Source organism: Nycticebus coucang, chromosome 14 (genome assembly GCF_027406575.1).
Source record: "Nycticebus coucang isolate mNycCou1 chromosome 14, mNycCou1.pri, whole genome shotgun sequence".
In the NCBI taxonomy this organism is placed as follows: Eukaryota; Metazoa; Chordata; class Mammalia; order Primates; family Lorisidae; genus Nycticebus; species Nycticebus coucang.
The window spans coordinates 82,242,287-82,267,262 of record NC_069793.1 but is presented as its reverse complement, the minus strand read 5'-3'; the positions used below and the strand labels follow the sequence as shown (position 1 = coordinate 82,267,262).

General features: G+C 38.2%; 1 protein-coding gene and 1 non-coding gene across 3 annotated transcripts in view; both read right to left on the bottom strand.

Annotated features, from left to right (window-relative positions):
- Positions 1 to 24,976, bottom strand: part of TMEM135 (transmembrane protein 135) — a 278,178-nt gene that overhangs the window by 249,250 nt on the left and 3,952 nt on the right. The gene's annotated exons all lie outside the window — the stretch shown is intronic.
- On the bottom strand, positions 23,350 to 23,452 carry LOC128566255 (small nucleolar RNA U13). The gene has a single exon (XR_008374534.1). It is a non-coding gene; the product is annotated as a small nucleolar RNA U13 (small nucleolar RNA).

The window sequence follows — 24,976 nt, the reverse complement described above, 5'->3', positions numbered from 1 at the left end:
TTTTTGAGACAGAGTCTCACTATGTCACCCATAATAGAGTGCAATGGCATCACAGCTCACAGTAACCTCAAACTCAGTAGAGCGCTATGGCATCACAGTTCACAGCAACCTCAAACTCTTGGGCTTAAGTGATTCTCTGCCTCCCAAGTAGCTGGGACTACAGGTGACCACTACAATGCCTGGCTATTTTTAGACACAAGGTCTTGCTCTGGCTCAGGCTGGTCTTGAACCTGTCAGCTCAGGCAATCCACCCCCGGTCGGCCTCCCAAGTTCTGGGATTACAGGCGTGCACAGCCCCCTGGCCTCTACTTTCTAAATACCAGTAACATACCCTCAGCTGTGACAACCGAAAATGTCTCCAGACATTGCTAAATGTCTCTTAGGATATAAAATTGCACCTTATTGAGTGAGAATAACTGCTTTAAAACAAACAGCATAAAGAATTTATATATTTTTAATAATTTATTATCAACTGTATTAATGTACACAGCTATGACTTAATTAAAAAATAAAAAACAAAATAAAAAAATAAATAATAATAATTTATTATCAGAATTTTTATTTAAGAAACACTGAACAGTGCACTTGCTTTGAGCCAGGCACTGTCCTAAACACCATACAAACATTAACTGAATATTTGTAACAATCTATGAGATGGACATGATTATTATCCCTTTTGAGAGATAAGAAAACATGGGTAGAGAGATTAAAGTTGCCCAAGGTCACAAAACTAATAAGTAGCAAAACAAGGATTGAAGTCAGGCGAGTTGCTCTTAAACTACCACTTGATATCAAAATCAAATATATCCTAAATGAAGAGAAATATCACTAACCTATGGTGCATGTTATAAATTAACCTGTGATTTAATATCTCCTATAGGAGGTCACTCATCTCTATTTTCCTATAGGGAAAATACAACTAAGACATAAAGGCTATAACCCAACTATAGCACAAGACTATGGGGAAAGGGCCAAGGAAGGGGAAGGGAGGTGGGAGGTTTGGGTGGAGGGAGGGTAATGGGTGGGGCCACATCTACAGTGCATCTTAGAATGGGTACAGGCGAAACTTACTAGATGCAGAATACAAATGCCTACATACAGTAACTAAGAAAATGCCATGAAGGCTATGTTGAACAGTCTGATGAGAATATTTCAGATTGTATAGGAAACCCGCACATTGTACCCCTTGATTGCACTAATGTACACAGATATAATTTAACAATAAAAAAGAATTAAAAAAAAAAAAAAACTAAGACATAAAAAGTAACCTGACTATTCAGAAATGTGGTATATATACTTATACCAGTGATCTAACAGGTGGGAAGACTAGATAAGAGGATCATAATGACTCCAAGACTAGAAAGGACATTCCCAGTCTACAAGCACTAACCATGAAAAAAGAACCATAACATTCACAAAACTAAATAAGCAAATAAAAAGTACTGATCCTGATAGAAAAAAATAGACAGCTTTCCTTCCTCTTACAAGATTTCCACATTTTTTAAATAAATGAGATAACGAATACTAAGTATTTAGTAAGTAACTAGCACGGATTAGGCATTTTTAAAAGGTTAGTTTCCGTTACAGAATTATTCCCTTCTCCAACTCCACTTCCTTTTTGTGTTGTGCAGGTTTGTTTTATTAAGTGTTTAGAAGAGATATGTGCCTCTGGTAATCAAGTTATCTGAGAAAAAAAATGACAACTGGAAAAACTATAAAGAACTCAGTTATGCTTCAAATGCTCCTCCCTGCATTCACACATGGCAGAATCAGTACATATCAGGAGTGTTCACCAGAACCTACCTGTTACATGGTCAGGAAAGAACTGGACTGCATTATTCAGAGAAGTTAAGCACATCAGCATGACAACCAAAACTAAACTATTTTTTTTTAATTTGAACACAATTGTGAGTGAGTTATTTTTACATATTTACAGGGTATATGTGCAGATTTGGTACATGGATATTTTGCACAGAGGCAAAGTCACCCCATAGGCATTCTCAGAACCCAGCAAGCAGTATCTCAGCTCTCAGCCGCCTCCCAACCTCCACCTTTCCCCCCTTCCAAAACTCCACTATCACTCCACACTCTGTGTCCCTGCCTACTCAATATATAGCTCCCACTTTTAAGAGAGAAGCTGTGGTACTTGTCTTTCTGAGTTATTTCACTCACAATAATGGCCTCCAGTACCACCCATTTTGCTGTAAAACACATTATTTTACCCGTTTTTGTGGCTGAGTAGCACTCCATGGTGTGTGTGTATGTACTTATGTTAATATTTATATACATATACATATATATACACACACACACAGAGACACCACATTTTCTTTATCTAACCATTGCTTGATGGGACATTTAGGTTGATTCCATATCTCTGCTACTGTAAATAATGCCATGAGAAACACACAAACGCAGGTATCTTTTTGACATAATTTTTTCCCTTTGACAGATACCCACTGTGTAACTGTGGCATCAAATGGTAGATCTATTTCGGTTCTTTGAGCAATCTCCATGGTGTTTTCCACAGAGATTGTAGTCATTTACATTCCCATGGACAGTGTGTAAGTGTTCCCTTTTCTTTGCATCCTTGAAACACCTATTGTCCTCTGACTTTTAATAATGGTCCCTCTGACTAGAGTAAGATGGCATCTCATTGTGGTTTTAACTTACATGTCTCTGATGACCAGTGATGTTGAGCATTTTGTGATGTTTCTTGACCATTTGTGTGTCTTCTTTTGAAAACATCTATTCACATCCTTTGCCTGCTTTGTAAGGGTGTTGTCTTTTTCTTGTTCCACTGTTTGAGTAGTTCTTAGACTCTGGATGTCAGTCCACTCTTGGATGCATAGTTTGTATTTTCTCCCATCCTGAAGGTTGTCTATTTATTCTGCTATTTCTTTTGCAGTACAGAAGCTTTATAGTTTAAGTCTCCTTTGTTCATTTTTGGTTTTGTTTCATTTGCTTTGGGGGCCTTTGTCATAAGTTATTTATTGAGCCCAATGTCCAGAAGAGTGTTCCCCAGGTTTTCTTCTATTATTTTTAGTTTCAGGTGTTACATTTAAGTCTTTAGTCCATCATGAGCTAATTTTTGTACATGGCAAGAGACAGGGATCCATTTTCATCCCTTCGCATGTGGCTATCCAGTTTTACCAGCACCATTTATTAATTAGAGCGTCCTTTCCCCAGAGTGTTTTTGTCTGCTTTGTGGAAAATCAGTTGGTTGCAGGTAAGTGCCTTTATTTCTGGGTTCTCTACTGTTCATTGATTTTTGTGTCTCGTTTTGTACCAGGGTCACACTGACTGATTACTGTACCTTGTGGTATAATCTGAAGTCTGATATTGTAATGCCTCCAACTTTGTTCTTTTTGCTTAGGACTCTTCGGTGATTCAGATTTTTTGTAGATCCATAAGAATTTGAAGATTTTTATTCTACTTCTACAAAAAATGACTTTAGTATTTTGATAGCAATGTCACTGAACCTGTAGCCTACTCTCAGAAGTACAGTCATTTTCACAATATCGACCTGTCTAATCCATGAGCATGAGATGTTTTCCCACTTGTTCGCATCATCTATGATTTCTTTAATCAGAGATTTATCATATTCTTGGTAAAGACCTTTTACCCCATTGATTAAATATATACCTATATTTTTTTGTAATTACTGTAAATAAGATTAATTTCTTGGAGTAACAACTTCCTTGCATCTGGGCACCGTGAGTCTGGGGAGATAGGATTCCAGGCATCTCTGACAGGTGGGATCTGCCTATCATCACCCCTGTGAGGATACAGGGAGTAAGCGAGAGACTTCTGGACCCCAAGAGGACTAAAACAGTGGAAAAACGGCAAGTGGTCGCGTGTGTCAATCCATCTAAACCCGCCCGCAATTGTAAGTTCAGTAGCAGCGAGACTGCAAACCAGAAAGGCCTTACCTGTGAACTATTTTGGTGTCTTTGGACTTGGCACTCAGTTGAACTGCCTTGGGGAGAGCCTGAGCCGGAGTGCGGAGAACATTGGCCGTTGTCTAGGGCCCCAGTCTGAGCCGCTGAGCCAGATGGAGCTAATAGTGTTTGGCTGTGGATCACAGGGAGCCATTGTGAGCAATCTGCCACCGCAAGCTCTGGCCTCAGGGTCACAAAGCTAGAATCGGGTGGGAGCTGGTAATCCAATGACCAAGTAGGCTAAGGGTGGGGTCTGAGCTGCCTTGCAGCCCTAACCCTCAGGGGCAGAGTGAGATGGGCTTTGGCACACTGGGTAAGTGGATAGCCACTTCACCAGTGATTCCAGTGACAAGCACTTCCCTGGGAAAGCCTCTGCTCAGAAAGTTTACAAGTTCATAATGCCTTTTAAGTGGGCGGAAGAGAGATTTAGGGTGTCTACATGCTGGGGTTTGAGAAATCAGCAGCCACCAGTCGTATCAGATCTGTGATTAACATATCATACCACAGAAGACCACGTGTTGCCCAGACAATATTGAAAAACATATCCATACTGCTTTGTTTTTGGTTGTGTTTTTTTGTTTTTGTTTTTGTTTTTTGCCTTTTTGCTTTGGTTGCTTTTTTGTTTATTTTCATGTTGTTGACATTGTTTTGTTTTTTAATTTCAACCTTTTCTATACAGATCCTTTTTCTTTCTCAATTTTTCTAGTTTAATTATACTTTCCCATTGCTGCCTTTTTCAATAACTAGAACTTCATTTTTGCTAGTGTTTCTACCGCTATTATTTGTTTTTTCACCCAAATTTATCCCGTAAAGTTTTCTGTTTGCTTGTTTTGGTTTGATTTATAGCATTTTTCTCTTTCCTCTCTACTTGGTGCAGGTGGGGTACTGTGTCTGATAAGGTTAGCAAGGACCTGCTGACTTCAAGGGAACCACCCAACTGGGCACCCCCAGAAGGTGGGGTTTCTTTAAGGTTCTGTCAAACTACCCTACTGTACACCTATATTGCTCTGTCTCCCTCTTTCTGTGCCTCTCTTCCTTTTGTCAATAGTCCTTTTACCCACCGCCTCTCCTTTCTCTATTTTTCTTTTTTTTTTTCTTATCACTCGGTCCTCCTTCCTTTCATCCCTTTTTTGCTCTTCAACCTTCTCACCCTTCTGCTCCTGTAACCCTTAGTCCACAGGCACAAGAACTTAAAGAGCAAGAGGAAGTGAAAGGAAAATTAAGGCAAGGAAACAGATAAAAGAAATCACTCATGAGGAAGAATCAGCAGAAAACTCCAGGCAACATGAAGAACCAGTCCAGAACAACCCCGCCAAGGGACCATGAGGTAGCTACTGCAGAGGATTCCACCTATAAAGAAATGTTAGGAATGACAGAAAGGGAATTTAGAATACACATGATGAAAACAATGAAAGAAATGATGGAAACAATGAAGGAAACTGCTAATAAAGTGGAAAATAACCAAAAGGAAATCCAAAAACAGAATCAAATAACAGATGAACGATATGAAGATATAAAAAGGATATAGCAGAGCTGAAGGAACTGAAACACTCAATTAGGGAACTTAAAGATGCAATGGAAAGTACCAGCAACACGTTAGACCATGCAGAACAAAGAATTTCAGAGGTAGAAGACAAAGTTCTTGAGATCACTCAGATAGTAAAAGAGGCAGAAAAGAAGAGAGAGAAAGCAGAACATTCACTGTCAGAATTATGGGACTTTATGAAGCGTTCCAACATACCAGTTATAGGAATTCCAGAAGGGGAAGAAGAAGGCCCCAGAGGAATGGAAGCCATACTAGAGATTATTATAAAAGAAAATTTCCCAAATATCACCAAAGACTCTGACACACTGCTTTCAGAGGGATATCGGACCCCAGGTCGCCTCAAATCTAACCGAGCTTCTCCAAGACACATTGTTATGAACCTGTTCAAAGTCAAGACAAAAGAAAAGATTCTGCAAGCAGCCAGGAGTAAGCGCCAGTTGACGTACAGGGGCAAATCCATCAGATTGACCACAGACTTCTCTAATGAAACTTTCCAAGCAAGAAGACAATGGTCATCTACCTTTAATCAACTTAAACAGAACAATTTCCAGCCCAGAATTCTGCACCCTGCTAAGCTAAGCTTAAAAATTGATGGAGAAATCAAATCAGATATACAAACATTGAGGAAATTCGCCACAACAAGACCAGCTCTACAGGAAATACTTCAACCTGTTCTGCACACTGACCACCACAATGGATCAGCAGCAAAGTAAGAACTCAGAAATTAAAGGACAAAACCTAACCTCCCCACTGATGCAAAAGATAAAACTAAGCAATGGACTCTCACAAAAATAAGAAGAATAGAATACTACCACACTTGTCAATTATCTCCATAAATGTTAATGGCTTGAATTACCCACTGAAGAGACATAGATTGGCTGACTGGATTAAAAAACACAAGCCATCCATTTGCTGTCTACAAGAAACACACCTGGCTTCAAAAGACAAATTAAAGCTCTGAGTCAAGGGTTGGAAGACAATTTTTCAGGCAAATGGAACTCAGAAGAAAAGAGGAGTTGCAATCTTATTTTCAGATACATGTGGATTTAAAGCAACTAAAGTCAAAAAAGACAAAGATGGTCACTTTATATTGGTCAAGGGAAAAATACAACAAGAAGACATTTCAATTCTAAATATTTATGCACCCAATTTAAATATTCCCAGATTCTTGAAACAGACCTTACTCAGTCTGAGCAATATGATATCTGATAATACCATCATAACAGGGGACTTTAACACTCCTCTTATAGAGCTGGACAGATACTCTAAACAGAAATTAAACAAAGATATAAGAGATTTAAATAAGACCCTAGAACAACTGTGCTTCATAGATGCATACAGAACATTCCATCCAAAAAATAAAGAATATACATTCTTCTCATCACCCCATGGAACATTCTCCAAAATTGATCATATCCTGGGACACAAAACAAATATCAGCAGAATCAAAAGAATTGAAATTTTACCTTGTATATTCTCAGACCATAAGGCACTAAAGATGGAACTCAACTCTAACAAAAACGCTCGACCCCACATAAAGGCATGAAAAGTAAACAATCTTCTGTTGAATAACAGATGGGTGCAGGAAGAAATAAAACAGAAAATCATTAACCTCCTTGAGCATAACAACAATGAAGACACAAGCTACCAAAACCTCTGGGATACTGCAAAAGCAGTTTTGAGAGGAAAATTCATCGCTTTAGATGCCTACATCCGAAAAAAAGAAAGAGAGCGCATCAACAATCTCACAAGAGATCTTATGGAATTGGAAAAAGAAGAACAATCTAAGCCTAAACTCAGTAGAAGAAAAGAAATATGCAAAATCAAATCAGAGATCAATGAAATTGAAAACAAAAGAATCATTCAGAAAATTAATAAAACAAGGAGTTGGTTTCTTGAAAAAATAAATAAAATACATAAACCATTGGCCAGACTAACAAGGAACAGAAAAGTACAATCACTAGTAACCTGAATCAGAAATGATAAAGGGGAAATAACAACTGATCCCACAGAGATACAAGAGATCATCGCTGAATACTACCAGAAACTCTATGCCCAGAAGTTTGACAATGTGAAGGAAATGGATCAATATTTGGAATCATACCCTCTCCCTAGACTCTGCCAGGAAGAAATAGAGCTCCTGAGCAGACCAATTTCAAGCACTGAGATCAAAGAAAATAAAAAATCTTCCAACCAAAAAATGCCCTGGTCTAGATGGCTTCACTCCAGAATTCTATCAAACCTTTAAGGAAGAGCTTATTCCTGTACTGCAGAAATTATTCCACAAAATTGAGGAAGAAGGAATCTTCCCCAACACATTCTATAAAGCAAACATCAACCTGATACCAAAACCAGGAAAAGACCCAAACAAAAAGGAGAATTTCAGACCAATCTCACTCATGAATATAGATGCAAAAATTCTCAACAAAATCCTAGCCAATAGATTACAGCTTATCATCAAAAAAGTCATTCATCATGATCAAGTAGGCTTCATCCCAGGGATCCAAGGCTGGTTTAACATACGCAAGTCTATAAACGTTATCCACCATATTAACAGAGGCAAAAATAAAGATCACATGATCCTCTCAATAGATGCAGAAAAAGCATTTGATAAAATCCAGCATCCTTTTCTAATTAGAACACTGAAGAGTATAGGCATAGGTGGCACATTTCTAAAACTGATTGAAGCTATCTATGACAAACCCACAGCTAATATTTCACTGAATGGAGTAAAACTGAAAGCTTTTCCTCTTAGAATCAGAACCAGACAAGGTTGTCCTCTGGCACCTTTACTATTCAACATAGTGCTAGAAGTTCTAGCCAATACAATTAGGCAAGACAAGGAAATAAAGCGAATCCAAATGGGAGCAGAGGAGGTCAAACTCTCCCTCTTTGCTGACGACATGATCTTATACTTAGAGAACCCCAAAGACTCAACCACGAGACTCCTAGAAGTCATCAAAAAATACAGTAATGTTTCAGGATATAAAATCAATGTCCACAAGTCAGTAGCCTTTGTATACACCAATAACAGTCAAGATGAGAAGCTAATTAAGGACACAACTCCCTTCACCATAGTTTCAAAGAAAATGAAATACCTAGGAATATACCTAACGAAGGAGGTGAAGGACCTCTATAAAGAAAACTATGAAATCCTCAGAAAGAAAATAGCAGAGGATATTAACAAATGGAAGAACATACCATGCTCATGGATGGGAAGAATCAACATTGTTAAAATGTCTATACTTCCCAAAGCAATCTACCTATTCAATGCCATTCCTATCAAAATACCAACATCGTACTTTCAAGATTTGGAAAAAATGATTCTGCGTTTTGTATGGAACCGGAAAAAACCCCGTATAGCTAAGGCAGCTCTTAGTAATAAAAATAAAGCTGGGGGATCAGCATACCAGATTTTAGTCTGTACTACAAAGCCATAGTGCTCAAGACAGCATGGTACTGGCACAAAAACAGAGACACAGACACTTGGAATCGAATTGAAAACCAAGAAATGAAACTAACATCTTACAACCACCTAATCTTCGATAAACCAAACAAGAACATACCTTGGGGGAAAGACTCCCTATTCAATAAATGGTGTTGGGAGAACTGGATGTCTACATGTAAAAGACTGAAACTGGACCCACACCTTTCTCCACTCACGAAAATTGATTCAAGATGGATAAAGGACTTAAATTTAAGGCATGAAACAATAAAAATCCTCAAAGAAAGTATAGGAAAAACACTGGAAGATATTGGCCTGGGGAAAGACTTCATGAAGAAGACTGCCATGGCAATTGCAACAACAACAAAAATAAACAAATGGGACTTCATTAAACTGAAAAGCTTCTGTACAGCTAAGGAGACAATAACCAAAGCAAAGAGACAACCTACACAATGGGAAAGGACATTTGCATATTTTCAATCAGACAAAAGCTTGATAACTAGGATCTATAGAGAACTCAAATTAATCCACATGAAAAAAGCCAACAATCCCATATATCAATGGGCAAGAGACATGAATAGAACTTTCTCTAAAGATGACAGACGAATGGCTAACAAACACATGAAAAAATGTTCATCATCTCTATATATTAGAGAAATGCAAATCAAAACAACCCTGAGATATCATCTAACCCCAGTGAGAATGGCCCACATCACAAAATCTCAAAACTGCAGATGCTGGCGTGGATGTGGAGAGACGGGAACACTTTTACACTGCTGGTGGGACTGCAAACTAGTACAACCTTTTTCGAAGGAAGTATGGAGAAACCTCAAAGCACTCAACCTAGACCTCCCATTTGATCCTGCAATCCCGTTACTGGATATCTACCCAGAAGGGAAAAAAATCCTTTTATCATAAGGACACTTGTACTAGACTGTTTATTGCAGCTCAATTTACAATCGCCAAAATGTGGAAAAGGCTAAATGCCCACCAACCCAGGAATGGATTAACAAGCTGTGGTATATGTATACCATGGAATACTATTCAGCCATTAAAAAAAATGGAGACTTTACATCCTTCGTATTAACTTGGATGGAAGTGAAAGACATTATTCTTAGTAGAGCATCACAAGAATGGAGAAGCATGAATCCTATGTACTCAATTTTGATATAAGGACAATTAATGACAATTAAGGTTATGGGGGGGAAAGCAGAAAGAGGGACGGAGGGAGGGGGGTGAGGCCTTTGTGTGTGTCACACTTTGTGGGGGCAAGACATGATTGCAAGAGGGACTTTACCTAACAATTGCAGTCAGTGTAACCTGGCTTATTGTACCCTCAATGAATCCCCAACAATAAAAAAAAAAAAAGATTAATTTCTTGGTCATTATTATTGTTGTACAATAATGTACTGATTTTTGTACATTGATTTTTTACCTTGAAACTTTACTGAATTCACTTATGAAATCTACAAGTCTTTGGGAGGAATCTTTACCATTTTCTAATTATAAGATCACATCATAGGCAAATGGATACTTTTCCAATTTGGATGCCCTTTATTTCTTTCTCTTGCCTGACTGCTCCGGCTGGGACTTCCGGGACTATGCGGAATAGAAGTGATGACAGTGGGCATCCTTGTCATCTTCCAGTTATGACAGCAAATGTTTTCAATCTTCCTTTGTCAATATGATGTTGACTGTAGGTTTGCAAATATGGCATTTATTGTTTTGAGTATAACACATATGTTCCTTTTATGCATAATTTTTTAAGTGTTTTTATCATGGGGGGGTTATTGGATTTTACAGAATGCTTTTCTTGCATTTATTCATATTATTTCTGTGTGTTCTTTTGAGACAGAGTCTCAGTCTTTTGCCCTGGGTAGGGTGCCACTGCATCATAGTTCACAGCAACCTCAAATTCTTGGGTTCAAGCGATCCTCTTCCCTCACTCTCCCAAGTAGCTGGGACTACAGGTGCCTGCCATAATGCCTGGCTTATTTTTCTATTTTTAGTAGAGACAGGGTCTTGCTCTTGCTCAGGCTGGTCTTGAACTCCTGAGCTCAAGCAATCCACTTGCCTCAGCCTCCCAGAATACTAGAGTTACAGTCGTAAGCCTCCACACCTGGCCAATCATATGGTTTTTTTTTTTTTGTAGAGACAGAGTCTCACTTTATGTAGAGTGCCGTGGCCTCAAAAAGCTCACAGCAACCTCCAACTCCTGGGCTTAAGCGATTCTCTTGCCTCAGCCTCCCGAGCAGCTGGGACTACAGGCGCCCGCCAAAACGCCCGGCTATTTTTTGGTTGCAGTTTGGCCAGGGCTGGGTTTGAATCCACCACCCTCGGTATATGGGGCCAGCGCCTTACCGACTGAGCCACAGATGCCGCCCCATATGGTTATTTTTAATTATGTTTATGTGGTGAATCACATTTATTGATTTGTCTATGTTAAACCAACCTTGTATCCCTGGAATAAAACCCACTTGATTGAGGTTAATTATCTTTTTGTGTGTGTGTGCTGCTGGATTTTGTTTCCTAGTACTTTTGTTGAGAATTTTTCATCTAAATTCGTAAGAGATACATACTGGGCTGCGGTTTTCTTTTTCTGTTACGTCCTTGCCTAACTTTTGTATCAAGGTGATACTGGCTTCATAGACCAAGTTAGGGAGGCTTCCTTCCTCCTCTATTTTCTATACAGTTTCAATAGGATTGATACTAGTTCTCCTTTGTATGTCTGGTAGAACATGGCTATGAATCTGTTTGGTCTTGGGATTTTTGTTGAGACACTTATTACCAATTTAATTTCATTACTCATTACTGGTCAAGATTTCTATTTCTTCCTGCTTCAATGTTGACAGGTTGCATGTTTTCAAGAATTCAAGTATTTCCTCTCGGCTTTCTCATTTGTGGTTACAGAGGTGTTCATACTAGTCCTAGAGAACCTTTTGCATTTCCATGTTATCAGCTGTTATGTTTCCTTTTTCATTTCTGACTGTGTTTAACTGAATCTTCGCTCTACTTTTCCTAGTTTTTCTAGCTATCAATCTTGTTTATCTTTTCAAAGAACCAACTTTTTATTTCACTGATTCTTTTCATTGTTTTTTTTTACCTCAATGTGGCTTATTTCTGCTCTGGTATTAATTTCTTTTCTTCTGCTAGCTCTGAGTTTGGTTTGTTCTTGTTTTTCTAGTTCCCTGGTGCCAGACTAGATTGTTAATTTGTGATCTCTCTGCCCTTTTAATGTAGGCATTTAGCGCTGTCAACTTTCTTCTTAGCACCGCTTTTATTGTATCCCTGAGGTTTCGATATATTGTCTCTATTTTCATTCACTTCAAATTTTTTTTTTCATTTCTACTCTGATTTCATCATTAGTACAAAGATCACATTCAGGAGCATGCTAATTTTCATTCATTTGTATCATTTTGAGAGTTCCTCTATTCTAAGTCTATTTTAACTGATACAAGCACAGATGCTCCTACTTGCTTTTGGTTTCTGTTTGTATGGAATATCATTTTCCACCCTGTTACCTTGAGTCTATAAGAATCTTTACCAGTTAGGTGAGTTTCTTGTGGGCAGTGTATAATTACATTATGTTATTTTATCCTTTCTAACAATCTTTATCTTTTAAGTTAAGCAGTTAATCCATTTATAGCAGGGGTCCTCAAACTATGGCCCACCGAGGACATTTATCCAGCCCACGAGGAGTGTTTGCCACAGCTGCCTGTCTTGCTTAGCAGCTGACTTGTCCTGAGCCGCAGTGCGCATGTGTGGAATGTGCACCAACTCTCCGACTCCGCTCCTTCTCTCTGTCTCGCCCTGCCCCTCCTTCTCTCTGTCTCTTGACTCTTCCTCTCAGTCTCTGTTGTAAGTGGAGGAGTCACCAGGTTGCCTGTGCAGAGCCTGCTGCTGCCTAAGGACCGAGGTAAGAACAAGTTAGGATTTTTTTTTTTTTTTGAAGTTAAGAGGTCTATTTTTTTTTTGTTATTTTGCAGTTAGTAGGGCATTTTTTTTGCAGTTAAGGGGGGCCTTTCTTTTCTGAAGTTAGGAGGTCTTTTTTTTTTGCAGATGGGGGCACCTTTCTTTGAAGTTAGAAGAGCCTTTTTATTGAAGTTAGGAGAGCCTTTTTTTTTAAGTCCGTTAGTTGGTTGGGGGTGGTTTCTGGGGGGGGGGGTTGCATCACAGTAATAATGCAAATAGTCAGTGCTCAGTGTTAATGCAAATTGTTAGCGCTCAGTATTAATGCAAATTGTCAGCAGTCAGTGTTATTGCAAATGGTCAGCAGTCAGTATTAATGCAAATGGCCAGTGCTCAGTGTTATCGCATGGGGGCCCCAAACTGGTAATCTGCCTGGGGCCCCATGGGAACTTCATTCGGCTCTGCAGACAGCAGAGGAGTAGGAAACCCAATTTAATTGACAGTAAGTGCATTTATATTCCGATTGCTATTCAGTTGTGTATGATGTTGTACGTTGTGTGCTGTCTAAGCCCTGGTTCACACTGTTGCAATCTCTGAGCAGTCCACTGTTCAGCCATACAAGCATATGGCTGAACTCGCATTAGATTCAGAAGAAAAAAGGCATACGTTCCTTCTTTTTTCCTACAGTGGAATCTGATCGCATGAGTGAGAAGACCCATGTGATCAGATTCCTATGTGAGTTCACAGATCACAGTGCAGTTCACACAGGGTAATGTGAACTGGAAAGGAGGTGGAGGAACTGGCTCTGTAATCGTGCCTGTTCCAACACCGCACCAATGTGAGCCTGAGGTAAAAGCGGAGTTCCACCATATGGGCACTGGCGAAGCTGAAATGATGTGGACTGGCAAGGCTGCATTGAGGGGCACTGATCAGACTGCATTGATGGGCAGTGCAGTCTATATGTCTCTGTGTGGGCAAAGTTATTGCTGGTATATTGTTTTTGGAGCATTGTATATATATGTATATATATGTTGGTATTTTACTAATAGCAATTTGGAATCCCTAGGAAACAATGCTATCAAGAAAGAGAAAAATTGACTCAGAGTGTAGGATATTCAAAGAACAGTGGACTTATGATTACTTTTTCATGCAGTACAAGGAAAGAGCTGTGTGTTTGATATGCCAGAATATAGTGTCTGTGTTCAAAGAATACAATTTGTGTCAACACTGTCAAACTCAACATAAAGATAAATATGATTGGTTGTAGAAGTGAGAAAAGATAAAATATTAAAACTGAAATATACATTGACAACTCAGCAAAATACTTTTGTGAAACAGAAACAGCTAAATACTTCAAGTTTTCAAGTTGCCAAGCTAAAAGCATGCACTGGCAGACCATTTGTGGAGGGAGAATTTGTTAAAGAATGCCTTCTTTCTGTTGCCAAAGAGATGTGTCCAGAGAAGGCCACTTTATTTAGTACAGTGAGTCTTTCAGGACCCTCAATTACATGAAGGATTGAAGAAATGGGAGACAATTTGCATCAGCATTTGCAAAACTCCGCAAGAAAACGTTCCTATTTTTCCTTGGCACACAACAAAAGTAATGATGTTCATGATTCTGCACAACTTCTAATTTTTATTCATGGTACGAATGACTATTTCGAAGTCACAGAAGAGCTTGCTGCACTGCAAAGCATCAAAGGAACAACTACAGAAGAGGATATCTATGAAAAGGTTTGCCAAACTGTGAATAGTTTGGAGCTGGACTGGGCAAAACTAGCCAGTGTGACAACTGATGGTGCTCCTAGCATGGTGGGGTCTAAGAAAGGAGTAACTGCTCGCATTAACCAAGAGATGGACAAACATAACCATTCTCATCCAATAGCCATATACTGCCTCATCCGCCAACAAGCGCTGGGAAGTAAATCACCGAAGTGGGACTCTGTTATGAAAACTGTGGTATCTTGTGTTAACTTCATTAGAAGTAATGCACTAAACCACAGACAATTTCAGAAATTTCTGTCTGAGCTAAAGTTGCCTGTGAAGATGTTCCGTACCACACAGAAGTCCATTGGCTGAGTCAAGGGAGAGTTTTGAAATATTTCTATGACTTAACTTCCACAGATTACAGCTTTTCTGCTTTCAAAAAACAAAGAAGTAGCAGAGCTCAATGATGCAGAATGGAAATGGCACCTTGCCTTTCTGACAGATGTAATAGAGCTACTAAACAGTTCCAGTGTGCAACTTCAAGGGAAGGGAAGCTCATCTGTGACATGCAATCACATGTGAAAGCATTTGAGTAAAATTAGGCCTCCTCATCAAACAAGTGAAGGAGGAAAATTTCTGCCATCTCCCCACAACTCAAAATCTGTTAGAGGAAAATCCATTGGTTGCATTCCCAAATAAAATATGTGTGGATTCACTGGAAAAGTTACAAAAGGAATTCCAATTTAGATTTAAAGAGCTTCAACTCCATGAATAGGACATACAGTTTTCCGTAACCCATTTTCTATTGACATTGAAAATGTAGATAGGATTTACCAAATGGAACTGGCTGAACTACAGAATTGTGACTCTCTGAAAGACGCATTCAAGTCAAGTGGCCTTCCTAATTTCTATGCATCTCTCCCTTCTGAGACATATCCTAATCTCGGGAACCATGCACTCAAAATAGCAACCATTTTGGCAGCACTTATGTCTGTAAACAGACTTTTTCCAGAATGAAACATCTGAAATTTCCAACCAGATCTAGACTAACTGATGCACACTTGCATCACTTGTTATGACTAGCAGTGACAAATATGGAACCGGACATTGACCACCTCATTAGCCAAAAGCAGGCCCATAGTTCCCATTGAAATACTGATAAGTTTGTTGATTTAACTTTACTTGTTCTTCATTTTAAATATTGTATTTGTTCCCATTTTGTTTTTTTACTTCAAAATAAGATATGTGCAGTGTACATAGGAATTTGTTCATAGTTTGGTTTTTTAACTATAGTCCGGCCCTCCAACGGTCTGTGGGATAGTGAACTGGCCCCCTCTTTAAAAAGTTTGAGGACCCCTGATTTATAGTCAAGAGAACTCTGTAGGAGGAAGGGGTAGCCTCGTACTCAAAAACCCAAGAATAGTCATCCTCTGGTATACTTGGTCAGACCTCCATGGGAGCAGCTAAGGCTGTGTCCACAACCTCAGGTGGGGGTTGGAAAAGCCCCTTCTCCATGTCCAGCCCAGACTGCTGAAATTACTTGGCCACTGGAATAGAATACCACTGCCTACTTGCTGAGCCAGGCACAACACCATGTTTTCACTAGAAATAGCACAGTCCTTCTTCCTCCAGTGGGGAGCTCCCAGGCACAGATAAAGCATGCACTCATGTCCCCTTTCTCAAGGGATGCCCCCTTGGTGCAATGCACCCTCTCTTCCCTAGGAGCATCCTTCCCCAAGGGCTTGCTTCCCCAACTGAGCAAAGGAGCAAGCAGGGGCGCCCAGCAATGTCAAATACAGACTGGTCCCAAAGCTATCCCTGTCCACAGATCTTGCTGCCTGAGAGAAGCACAGCTGCAGCCAATCTCCTCCCATTTCAGTCTTGTAAAGGGAGGGCACCTAGTTACAGTGCCTACCATCGGAACACACTCCACACTCACCACGTGATTCTGGTTGGGGCGGGGGTGGTTTCCCCTCCTCCAGATCTGGTGCTTGAAATCTCTGGCCTGTTGTTGCAGCTTGGTCAGGGCTGAGTTCGAACCCGCCACCCTCGGTATATGGGGCCGTCACCCTACTCACTGAGCCACAGACGCCGCCCATGAAAACACAATTTCAATGAACAGAAATTAGAGTATTCATCTATAGTAAGAAGACATCTTGTATCTTTTCTCTAAAAAATTTCAAAGTCCCTTTAAAAAATAAGACCTTGTTTTTAAAAAACATTTCTGGTAACAAAAAAGGTAGAATTACTTTGTTGCCACAAATAAGTTTACATTGTTAAATGTAATGGTTAATTTTATGTGTCAACCTGACTAGGCCAGGGCATGCCCAGACATTTGTTCATACATTAGTCTGGATGTGTAGGCAAAGGTGTTTCTAGGTAAGATAAACATTTGTTTTCCCTTATGTGAATGGTTCTTATCCAATCAATTGACCTGAATAAAACAAAAAGACGAGCTCCTGCCTGATTTAGTGAGCTACAACATTGGTTTTTTTCTAGCCTTCCCATCAGCTCTCCTGGTTCTCCAGCCTGCCACCTGCACATCCTGGCAATTCTTAGCCTCCAAAGTTGTGAGACAGTTCTTTATTGTCTTTCTCTTCCAATGGATTCTCTTTCTATGAAGAATCTTAATATGCTACATCTGAATTGCTTCCAACATTCATATTTTTAAGATTAGAATTATAAGCTACAAAAGCCAGATATAACTATCAGAAACAAAACCACAGGTACCACAAACCAATATTTACCTATCTTTTCACAATTTTCAAAGCTTTTATATATGCACTATCTCATGATTCCCATAGTAAGCCAGGATCTTGTACCTTATATCCAATGCCCTACACCAACTGCCTCTTCAGATACAGACAATCAGCTTATTAAAAACAAAACAAACTGGGTGGCGCCTGTGGCTCAGTCAGTAAGGCACCGGCCCCATATACCGTGGGTGGCAGGTTCGAACCCGGCCCCGGCCAAACTGAAACCAAAAAATAGCCGGACATTGTGGCGGGTGCCTGTAGTCCCAGCTACTCGGGAGGCTGAGGCAAGAGAATCGCTTAAGCCCAGGAGTTGGAGGCTGCTGTGAGCTGTGTGAGGCTACCGAGGGCCATAAAGTGAGACTCTGTCTCTACAAAAAAAAAAAAAAACTAGGGCAGCTTGTTAATAGTGTGTGTGGGAGGATACAAGCAAAGCTTCAAAAGTTTCCCTTAACTATTTACTGCAAAGCCTTCCTATAATAAAAATCATATAAGCTTGATGACACCAAGCCTTATATACTTCACCTATAATTAATTTCCTTACCCTTCTACACTTTCTAATTTATATAAAGCTTGAAATAGGCTTCCAAGATAAACATGAAAATATACTTAAGATACAATATGGAAACAAAATATGATCATAAGCAAGACTCAGTTTAAACCCTGCCTACATTTTTACCCTTGTTCCAAAATAACTAAGTAAAATTAATACTTTAGGTACCTAATGTAGGGGCAATCTTGAAAACATGCCTGTCACTTCAGCTTTTACTGATGTAACTCACCACACCACTACAACTTTAAGCCAAAACAAATTTCATACCCTGTCATCGTCTTTACACTTAAGTACAGATATCATGGACACTAATATGGAATATCTTTCTATTTTTTTTTTAGATATTTTATTATTTCATTTCATTTCATTCAATTTTCTGCAGTTTGGGGCCGGGGTTGGCTTTGAACCCACCACCTCGGCATATGGGGCCAGCACCCTACTCCCTTGAGCCACCAGGTGCCGCCCGAATATCTTAATTAATGAAAAAGTTCTCATAATATGCTTCTTATTGAAGAACTTTATTCAGATGAAAAATAAAAAGTATGCATATTTATCCCAGTCTCTCCAATAGGAATATTGGATGTAGTCAATTAAATCCTTAAAACAGAACTCAAGCAAACTAACAGTTCAAGCCCAAGAAGTAGGAACAATTTAAATAAGAAAAGAAATCACAGATAATGGGCAAGTATCTTGACAAAAAAATGCCAGCTGCTCCACTATTTATTTATATATAAAATTCCATTAACAAAAAACAATGCCTTTCTCAAAAAGTTTAAATTACATTTCCACTCACTCAAACTAAAGTCTAATAATTAGTCTACCAACTATTTGTAGATATAAAATCCTTTACTATTTTTGATAGGCTTACCTTGACCCCCTATTTGAAGCATAAAAGAAATCTAACCATGAAATAAAAGAGAATAGAAAAAGAAAGCTTTTAAAGATGCCTAACTTCTTAGACTTCATAATTTTGCCCAATGCTACATTTACCTCTACATGGATAAAGGAAATAGAAGTTGTTCAAAACAGTTTTTCTAAAATTTGTAACTAAAATTTTGTGATGGCCCTAATTTAAAATACAGACTTTATTGGAAGGAAACTTCTATTTCAGAGAATATATTAACAGGGGATTTGTATGCCTAAGATAATGTTTTCTTACTGCCTTTGACCTTAAGTAAAAGCTAAATTTGAATGGAATGAAATCAAATTCTTGGCCAGGAAACTGGATTTAAGAAATTATCAAATAAACTTTCTGTTTGTAAAATAATTGCTTCTTATTTCTATTTTCTTACTCGAAAGTTTGATTTTTTTGCACAAATATTAAGCCTAATACATATTCACTTAATATACATTTATATAATCACTGTCACTTCCTTGGGAAAACCTCAAATTTTCCACACTAGAACGGATCCTCTTATGACATATCTTAGTAACACCCTATACATCTCCTTAATAGCACTTATCACAGTTGAAATAATTTTTTGTGTAATTCTTTAAGCTTACCTACCCCCTTAATATAACTTTCACATTTTTCCCACTCCTGTAATTCTGACTTATTGTAGGCAATCTGTCATATTTGATGAACGAGGTAAGACTAGGAAAGAGAAAGTGAGTGGAAATGAAGACTCAGGGTAAACACAGTTACACTACACGCCATGGGCTCTAAAAGAAGTTATGGGAACACTGCAAAATTCAGCTTGGTCATGGCTAATTCAGCCCCTCCTGTGCTTGAGAGTTTCTGAGATTCAGGTCTAAAAAAAAAATGGTCCCATTGAAGGTTTAAAAATCAAGGCTGATCTGAATAAGCTTCTTTCATCTCTGCCAACAGATACAGAATCCTTCAAGGAAAATTCCCAAAGTGGACCAGTCACAAACCAAACCCCAAAGATCTAATTGGATTCAAGAAACCAAAGCAAACTAACAAATGTAATAAGTCAAAACACTACACAAAATAAATGCAATAAGCTGACAACACTGTAAATCCAGCATTCTGATAAAAGGAACTTACTCAAAGCTAGTAACACTTGATCTAGCATTATTCCTTATAATATTTTTTCACGTATACATTCTTTAAGGTCCATTTTACTGAGTTCCTGAATATTTTTCAATTCTGCTACAAGCAAACTTAATTAAAATCTATACTCATTCATTTCAATTATTGGTTCTCCACAAATATAATTATAAGAAAAGAAAGGGCCTCATATATCATATATATACTATAATATCAATTTATAACACTACTTTGACTCATTAATTATTTAGGCTCATTAACAAATACTTATTAACTACTTTTCTAGTATCCCCAGGTAAAACAAATTCATTTCATATTACATGAAGGAAAAAATACACAAATCTCAATTACAACATTCTTTCAATGAATAGAAAGCAAACTAAGATTAGTGATTGTAATCAAAAGACAATTTAAAAGTTTAACCGAACAGAAATTCAAACAAGTCTCAAATACAGTGTTATGATAATTGAAGAAAAATGAGTCTAAATATTATAAAAGCCTTAATCTTCAAAGTACCAACCACTTTAAGTACTAGGGGGAAATAAACTAGGGGAAATAAACATCTTTCACTCTATACCACCGGTCTCCATCCTTTTTGGTAGAAGGGACTGGTTTCACGGAAGACAATTTTTCCACGGATCAAAGGATTGAGGGCATTTGATGTGAGTCAGCAAGCAATTGATTTATGATGGTCTTACGGTCCCTGTGCAGTCAAACCTCTCTGTTATCTGCACTGCTGGTGGGAATGCAAATTAATACATTCCTTTTGGAAAGATATATGGAGAACACTCAGAGATCTAAAAATAGATCTGCCATTCAATCCTGTAATTCCTCTGCTGGGCATATACCCAGAAGACCAAAAATCACAACATAACAAAGATATTTGTACCAGAATGTTTATTGCAGCCCAATTCATAATAGCTAAGTCATGGAAAAAGCCCAAGTGTCCATCGATCCACGAATGGATTAATAAATTGTGGTATATGTATACCATGGAATACTATGCAGCCTTAAAGAAAGATGGAGACTTTACCTCTTTCATGTTTACATGGATGGAGCTGGAACATATTCTTCTTAGTAAAGTATCCCAAGAATGGAAGAAAAAATACCCAATGTACACAGCCCTACTATGAAACTAATTTGGGACTCTCACATGAAAGCTATAACCCAGCTACAACTTAACAATAGGGGGAAGTGGGAAAGGGGGGTGGGTGGGTAGAGGGAGGGGAATCGGTGGGATCACACCTGTGGTGCATATTATAGGGGTATTTGCGAAACTTGGTAAATGTAGAATGTAAATATTTTGGCACAGTAACTGAGATAACACCGGAAAGGCTATGTTAACCACTGTGATAAAAATGTGTCAAATGGTTTATGAAGTGAGTGTATGATGCCCCATAATCATATCATTGTATACAGTTATGATTTAATAAAAAAAAATTAAAAAAAAAAAAAAAAAACCTCTCTGTTAATGATGTTCTATGTTTGCAGCCACTGCTCGTCACCCCCTCAGCTCCACCTCAGATCATTAGGCACTAGTGTCTCAGAAGGCGCTTGCAACTTAGATCCCTCCTGTATGCAGTTTACAGCAGGGTTCATGCTCCTCTAGGACTCTAATGCTGTTGATAATCTGACAGGAAGTGGACCTCAGCTAGTGAGCCAGTGTAAATACAGATGAAGCTTTGCTCACTCGTGCTGTATGGCCTAGTTCCTAACAGACCATGGACTGGTACTAGTCTATAGCCTGGGGGTGATGACTGCAGCACTATATTATACAAGTAATGCAAGTAATTGTAACACAAAACAATTGTACCAACACATTTTTTTAAGTTCTTTGTGAAACAGTCACTTTAATTAATTCCCCTTCCCTAATTATCACCTAGCAATGTGTGTGGTAAGTATTCAATAAATAATTGATGAATAAATGATCAATCTATTATCAAAGTCTTGCCACTTCTTTGATCACTTCCAAGTTTCAACAGGTAAGTTTATGCAACATAAATTTGTGCTCCAGTTTTTCAATCCACATTCTCTTGTCATAATCAATAAAAGCAATTGTTCATATTATTGCTTATGCAAATTGAGGCAAGAATTTTTTTCTCAAAGTCATGATTCATAAAAAGAGAAAGTCAATTAGGAGCAACAGTAGCTCGCACCTGTAATCCTGGTCCTTGGGAAGATGAGGCAGCAGGAGCACAAGGGGAACTAATCAATCAACACTTCTGTGCACATACAGAAATAATACTCAAAAAAATCACGCAGGTGGGAGGAGGAGGGAAGGGTAAAATCACACCTAGTAGGTACAATGCACACTTTCCGGGTGACAGGCACACCTATAACTTTAACACAATCAGTACAAAAGCAATGTATGTAACCAAAACAATTATATTCCCATAATATTCTGAAATAAATAAATAGAGTCTATTCAATAATTTTTAAAAGTAACAAAAAAATAGTAAGTATATGAAGGCTTTTAAACTTTTTTTAATCAAACAAACATCCGTTTTAATGAAAATCTAATCTCTCAGAAATATAAACAGTGATGGGTCATAATCATTTAGAACCTATATTCCAATACTTATTAATTTTTACCCCTGATCTTTGATAACAAAAGAGGGAAATAATGGTGAACTAGATTTGGCCATCTATATTCAGAGATAGCTGCCACAGAAAAGAGCGAGTTGAGAAAGTATTTACTGTGAAGCCTTCACCTCTCAACTTGAGGCCATGTGCTACAAGTTACACTTTGTATTCAACAAAGAGCAGCTAAAGAATAACAAGTCACATATAAAAAACAAGTCCAACAAATGCAAAATGTCACATTAGTGAATAAGAAAATTGATCACTGATTGTTAATTTAAAAGAAAAGGCCAAAGACTCCTTGCATCTCCAAAGGGACAGTGTAAAAATCATTGCTTAGTTATTGGATAGAAATAAGGAGAGCACCTCATTTACACACCTATAAACTAGATCTTAAAGGGAGGTTATGCACTAATTTACAATTCCATGATCTCCAAAAGTCAGATAATATAAACAGATAGTCTCAGTAGTTTTCATTTTTTAATAACTTTAAGGTTTCCTGGGGTTTTTTTTAAAGCACAAGCAACAATAAATGCCTATTACCTAAATTTCAAAGTCTTGTTACTATTCTTGCTTCCTCTAGAAAACCTGCCAAATCACTGTCTTAAAAAACTTAGTCTATACCATTGAACTAATTTCTTCACAGTTAGTGGTTTTCAAGCCTTTAGCAACTGGAAACTGTCAATAAATTCTTTTTTATTCCTAGGAATTCCAACTTTGCTAAAATGTTTACTCAGAGCCTAGAGATGATGAGCTGATCCTTAATAATCTAACAAATTTATTACATTATAACAATAGATTTGTTACATTATATGATTCAAAGGGGGTAAATATTGAGTAAAATACTCATACTCTGAAGAAAAGTCTAAACATCTAAAAGTCAATGATAAAGCATTTTTTTTCATGTCAGACAGTTAATGCGCCAACGTCAAACAAGATTTGTGGGAGGCACATCTCACACATGCACATGAAAACCCAATCATCACGCTTCTGAACTACAAAAGGATCAGAAAAAGCATTTTTAAATCATTCCTTCCCTAAAGTTCTACTTTGAACTCAGCTAAGGTTTAAAAGCCAGTGCAGAAGTACCTGGGTTACAAACAAGGTAAGTTCCATAGGTTTGTCTTAAGTTGAATTTGTATGTAGGTTGGAACAGGTACATTTACCTATTACCTGTAATAGCTTCCATTTGTAACTATGAGTCGTGCATCAGTAGTGTGTTTGTAACTCAGGGACTTGCTGCAATTGCCTCTGTTCATACATGTGAGTTGTACATAAGTCAGATGTCTGTGACTGACTCTGGGGACCAAAAGGGGGTCCAAGGACCACCTGTACTGTAATTGAGAGATCTTGAAGAAGCCATCTAGGAAAAGGCTTTGAAACCACCTGAAGTTATTAAAAAAGTTTTCCTTTTTAGGGAAAGCATCTAAGGACATAAACAACATAAAATCTAAACTCTCAAATGGGCAATTGTGTATTTCAAACTTGCCACAAAAACAAAGGGCACCACCTTCCTTAATTTTAGTGTCACTCTAGGGTTTAAACAATTTAACTACTGTTTCATGTGTATGTCTGTAGCAAGGGATACCACTCATTTTGAATGCATTGTGATAACTAACATCCAAGAAATAAAATATTCTTAAAATACATCTTTGGTACGTGCATAAATTTCTAACATATATTACCATAAATATAGGAATCATTAAAAAAAACTGTAAGAAGTGAATTGATGACAAAGGATCGATATTTTTCACAAACTGTGAAACACAAAGATTCACTATTAAAGAGAATAGTACAACTACATTTTTATAATGGTTTAAGTAGCAGAAAGTGAATACTCACTAAAAACAATTGTAGAAACCAGAATGAAAAGAGGCAGGAGAGAACAAATATGACATGAATGAATCAGTTTATAGTATAACACATGATAATATTTTACATGAAAGGCAGATATATCACAGGTGGCACCCGTGGCTCAGTTAGTAGGGCATCAGCCCCATATACCAAGGGTGGTGGGTTTGAAACCAGCCCCAGCCACACTGCAACAAAACAATAGCTGGGCATTGTGGTGGGCACCTGTAGTCCCAGATACTCAGAAGGCTGAGACAAGAGAATAGCCTAAGCCCCAAGAGCTGGAGGTTGCTGTGAGCTGTGACACCACAGCACTCTACTGAGGGTGACAAAGTGTATCTAAAAAAAAAAGAAAGAAAGAAAGAAAGGAAAGAAAGGCAGCTATATCAGACCCATTTTATAGTACCCAGAAAACATTCTTGGTTAAAATCGTCCTCCAACCAGCCTCCCTTCAGAACTTCTCCTTTTCTACCAATAATAGCAACCTACCAATAATAGCAACTTTGTGAAATCAGACTTGAAATCCTAAAAGCTAAACAAGTTCTCACGCTGCCTCAATATCCTTAATCTCTAAATCCAGTTCGTTCATTCTGTGAACTCCCTCCAGAAGTGCCGTGTCATGAGTTTCTTCATTCATACCTTGCACTCATTCAGACCCTGTTAAGCACTTACTGAAATAC